The 5,649-nt window shown below is 35.8% G+C and overlaps 1 non-coding gene across 1 annotated transcript; it reads right to left on the bottom strand.

Moving 5' to 3' along the window:
- Positions 1–367: 367 nt before the first annotated feature.
- On the bottom strand, positions 368–495 carry LOC126010204 (small nucleolar RNA SNORA51). Its single transcript, XR_007496327.1, has one exon. It is a non-coding gene; the product is annotated as a small nucleolar RNA SNORA51 (small nucleolar RNA).
- Between the last annotated feature and the right edge of the window lie 5,154 nt (positions 496–5,649).

Here is a 5,649-nt window from a genome sequence, read left to right as displayed (position 1 = left end):
TGGGTTCAGTTTCTGGAATTACATGATTCTTTAAGCACTGCCAAAAGCTATCCTGAGTACACAACTAGGAATAGTCACTGAGAACCACTGGATGTGGCTCAAAAGTTTAACAACAAAAAGAAAGTCAAAACACTCACTATGTGTCATTTTGTGTATCTAAATCCAACACTCCTATAGAATTTATAATTTAAAGAGATTGTAAAATTTCATGGAAACTATTACCTTCATTGTTAGGTAGTAGTATGATATTATTGACTAATAATTAAAATATGAGTTAAATTCTTTCAAAGTAAATATTATAATTCTAGGACTTATAAGGAGTTATAAGAGAAGTTCCTACAGCCTTATTGAGGTAATGAGAAGATTTTTTTGTTCCCAAATTCACAATACAGACCTGGCAAAGGGCCTGTGTTGTGTATATGGGGTGCATTTACTGTACCTCCTCTTTTTATAGTCAGTGTAAAGAACACAGCCTGTGATAAGAATTGTGAGGCCTTATCTTTTCTTTTTTTTCTTTTTTTTTTTTTTTTTTTTGGTTTTTGGGCCACACCCGGTGACGCTCAGGGGTTACTCCTGGCTATGTGCTCAGAAGTTGCTCCTGGCTCGGGGGACCATATGGGACACCGGGAGATCGAACCGCGGTCCGTCCAAGGCTAGTGCAGGCAAGGCAGGCACCTTACCTTTAGCGCCACCGCCCGGCCCCATATTTTTTAATATATACATATACATAAAGCCTGTCTAGAGTATAGGTCGGTGTGGGGTGGGGAGAAAGAACACTTGGGATATTGGTCATGGGTATGTTGCACTGGTGAAGGAGAAGACTTTTTTGAGCCAGTGACTTTTGAGCAAAAAATTTTAAGTAGGCAATGAATAGAGAAGCATAAAGAGTGTTCCAGATAGAAAAATAAAAGTACTTAGGGACTGAAGATGAGTGGCAAATAAAATATTTATATTATCAGGGGCAGTATAAGATAACTAAAGATCAGAGTAAACTCAGTGGGTCCAGATGCTGCAGATCCCTAACAATTTAAGGATCGTGTGTGTGTGTGTGTGTGTGTGTGTGTGTGTGTGTGTGTCTGTGTGTGTGTGTGTGTGTGTGTGTGTGTGTGGTTTTTGGGTCTCACCCAGCAGTGCTCAGGGGTTATTCCTGGCTCCGTGCTCAGAAATTGCTCCTGGCAGGCACGGGGGGACCATATGGCACGCCGGGATTCGAACCGATGACCTTCTGCATGAAAGGCAAACACCTTACCTCCATGCTATCTCTCCGGCCCCTTGATTTAAGGATTTTTATTGTTCATAGAAATGGAAAATTTTGACAGTATCTTTCTGGTTTAGTTTTTAGTGATTTTTTAAGTTGAATCACTGTGAAACGCAAGTACAAATAATTAAGTATTGAGTTTCAGGCATGCATACATGTTCGAGCACCCACTGCACAGAACCTGCCATCAATGTTATGTTTTTCTCCCACCCCCACCACAGTCTGCTTTTATGGCAGTCACTTTTTCTTTTTTCTTTTTTCCTTTTAGGCACTGTGCTTTGCAATACTCTTCCTGAAAGGGTACCACACATATCACTTTACATTTTTTTAGCACTCAGCTCTTTTCCAGAGAATCATGTCCAACTATCATTCTCATAGTGGTTCCTTCTCTGTCTTAACAGCATTTCTCCGAACTCCATCCCCACCTTGTAGCAACCTTTTTACTGTGAACCAAACATCCTGTTCTTCATTCTACTGTTTTGTCATTAATCTTATATCATGGCTTCTGACAATATTTTAAAAAAGATTTTGTAATTAATCGGATATTCTAGCAATATTGTTCTGGTTTCACATACTCCCAGAAAGATCAAGAATTAAATAAATATTGAAATTATGAGGCTACTTTGGTAGCCTACTACTTGGTAGTCTATTCCTGGTAGACAAGAATAAATGTTTTAGTTAGGAAAAAATATGTAGTGGTCAAGTTCACAGGAAGTAGAAATAGTTTGCTGATTTAAAGACTTGATGATTAATGGAATGTGTGAGGGTGAAGATGAAAAGCTACAAAAAGAGTATAAAAGAATTATGACTTGGATTTTACATGTATGTTCTCATCATTAATTGAGAAAAAGGAATAGGTTAAAATTTATACAGCTTTAATAGTTTTCTATAATATTCTCAAATGTATTGGCATGGGAAGACTTTTTATCTCTGATAAGGCTGAGAATAAGTGATAAAAATATAGGATTCAAACCATTTTAATCTGCTCTATTTTACTTAATTTTTCTGTCAGAACCATCAAGTACAATGTATGTATCCTTAAAATTACATAAGAAAATCAAATTAGATAGTTTAGGACTATATTATAAATATAATCTTTTTTTTTTTGATAGGCACAGTAAGCATTGGGGAAGAAAGGGGATTCCTATGGCCTAAGAAATTCAGGGCTTATCCATCCTTGAAGCATACCGTCATGGGATCAACCCCTGACTCCATATATACTCATTACCCCATGCCAAAGGCTTTTTTGTGGTGCCAGAACTTTCCTCTCAGTTGTGTGTGAGAAAATCAAGCAACTGTAGCTAGCGATCTTGGTATTTGCGCAGGTCATAGGACAGGGAATACGATAGAGTCTTTAAGGTTCTAGAGGTTCTGTTCCATCATTGTTGTTGTGTTCAGTCTTCTGTAACAATTGCTCCCTGTTTTCGTTTAGTCCCTAAGCCAAAGCCTAAGATATTATGGATCCAATGGTTCTGCTCAGTCTCTGTTGTCCAAGTTGGGCCTCTGCAATAAAACATCTTGTTGTTGTTGTTGTTTGTTTGTTTTTGTTTTTTGTTTTTTTCTTTTTTAATAAGAGTCCTGGGTTACAGCCTAGGGTAGGGTTTTCCTTATTGATCCCAAGATAGGTTCTGTTCAGTCACGGTTGTCAAAGTCAGTTTTCTGTTGTTGGTGCTCTTATTTTTCACTGTTCAAAGGATGATACGTGTTCTGATTTCCATTTAGTGTTAGGTGATGTGATAGGACAACCTGGTCTTAGGTTCAAGTTGTCATTTCCTCGTTGTCACATTAAAACTGGCACAAGTTGGTGCCAGAGCAGTGTTATAAATCTCCCAATGGAGCTTAGCTAGTGGGAGGAATGTCAAACCCTGCCACTCCAGCACCCCTTCTTTTTCTTGTTTTGTTTTGATTTATTAGATTTTTACCTTATTTTCCTTCTCTTTTTTTCTTTCACTTTTCTCTTTCTTTTTCACTCTTGTGGTTATTATTTGGTGATTTTTTTTTATTTGTACCAAATTTTTTGCTTCCTTTTTTTATCGTTTTTATCTCCAATGACGGCAGAATGGATGCTCAAGCTACAACAAGCTGTAAAGTGGAGACCAGTTGCACTAGCATTCTGGGGGGTAAAGGAGGGAGATATGGGATACATGCTGGGAACAGGGAGAGAGGACAGCACTGGTGGTGGGAATGCCCTTCATTCATTGTCACTATGTACCATAAATGATGCAGTGAAAGATTTGTAATACACTTTGGTGACAATAAAAATAAAAAGCAATAAAAATTACAATATTAAAAATATAATCTTAGAAATAAAAATATATTCTTTCACAATCCTGATCTAATCATTAAAAATTAAGATGTCAACAGGGTTTATTCTTCCTGTTAACTCAGGGAAAATCTATTTCAGACCTATCTGCTATATTTTGAGAGTTACTGGAAAAGTAGTTCCAGTCACTTTACTGTTACATGGTATTCTCAGTGTGTATGTTTATATACAAGTTTCTTTAAACTATAATATTTATATTTGAATCTTGTACTTCCTTATCTCAACTCTACTAATTCTGTGGAGACACTATTTCAATATATGGACACATTTACTTGTACTAGGGACAAGGACTTTACATCGTTACATGTTTTATTTGTTTTTCTGCCACAGTGGCAGTGCTCAGGCTTACTCCTCAATCTATACTCAGGAATCACTTCTGGTAGTGACTGAGGACCATGAATTGGTCAGCACATCTACTGTACTATCTCTTAAGCTCGGATAAGCCTTTAACATTTTATTTTTAAATTTTAAGATTCTGTGGTTTACAATATTATTAATATTGGTTTGTCATGCACATAATTCCAACACCACATCCTTCACTAGAGTATCCATGTTCCTCTTCCAAGGACCTAGTACCCCTCATCTCAAATCCCATACCCTTTACCTCAGTTGTGTAGATCAGTTCTCCTCCTATTTTGCTGCCTTTGGCCTTCTGTTGCTACCTTGCTATATAACTTTAAGTTCTATGTATGAGAAATCATTCTGTATCTCTACTTTTCCTTCTGACTTCACTCAGCATGATATCCTCTAGGTATGTAAGTAAGCCAAATGCCCAACTATTGATGAATAGATCAAGAAATTCTGGTATATATAAAAATTGAGATGCTATTCAGCAGTTCTTTTTTAGAAAAAAAAAGAACAAAACCATGCAATTTGCAGCAACATGGATTGCTGAGTATCATTCTGAGTGACTGATAAATCTTTTAAAAATCACAATTCAATACTCATGTGAAAGATAGCAATTACATATATAATAATCATATAAATACTGTTATGAAGAAATATGGGATACTGAGAAAAGAACTTTGACTTATTCTTCACACATAGAAAAACTCAACTGGTGTTAATAATCTATAAGAAAGATGAGAGTTGGAGGAAAAAGAGATTGCGTCAAATCACAAAAAAATCTTTACAAAACTAAGGTAGGATATAAATCTTTTGATAAATAATCTTGCTCATTTTCATCACACAATATGTATTTTTCTTTCCATATCAACATAGGGCTAAGATGAGGAAATAAGTACTAAAACTATGAAAAGGAAAAGCCAAGAAATGCTGAGAAATATAGCTATAAAGCTATGAGGCAGTATGCAAATAGAAATTTTTGGCCACATTTAAATTTTTGTACTGACATTGGCTTTTGAAACAGAGGTGGACTGAATGAAGAAATCTCAAGTTCCTGGAGAGACACAAAGCCACTGAAAGTTAATAGTGTTTCCTAGGTAAAATAAGTAATAGTAATTATCATTATATATTTAACTATAAAATAAATTTATATTTTAATTAATGAATTGGTTAGAGCGTCAACTTGACTTAGTGTAAGAGTCTTGTAGCTGATCACCTTAAGCACCATCCTGTTTTTATACCCAAAGCACATACCATTTTTCCCCAAATTCCCTTACCTTGTCTTCCTTAAACACAGAAGCACACATCCTGCTTTAATGTCCTCTTACATCATTCATGATTGGCTGACAGAGTCCACACTCAACTCTCTCCTATATAAATATTCATTTTCCACTTACAATAAACTGATTTACTCTTCCAAAGTAACAGGATGCTTTTCTGTGAGTTTTCTTCTCACCCAGGTTCTGACCTCACCAGTGACTTTGACCTCAACAGTGACTTCTACATCTTGGGAACTATCTTAATCAGCATCATTTACAAGTCTGAAAATAGGATCCAAGTAATAACTTATTATTATCAGCCCTGAGATACTGATGCATTAACCCATATGCATATTAATTAAGTCAAATATATTAATGATTAAAGATATGAATGGTATTGAGTTAGTTACTTACTATTTACTGATAATAAAGAGAAAATCCCCTATAAAAAGTTTTTTCTTTCA

The sequence above is a fragment of the Suncus etruscus genome, chromosome 5 (genome assembly GCF_024139225.1).
Source record: "Suncus etruscus isolate mSunEtr1 chromosome 5, mSunEtr1.pri.cur, whole genome shotgun sequence".
NCBI lineage: Eukaryota > Metazoa > Chordata > Mammalia > Eulipotyphla > Soricidae > Suncus > Suncus etruscus.
Note: the sequence above shows the minus strand (reverse complement) of the source record. Positions and strands in the feature narration are given on the sequence as shown.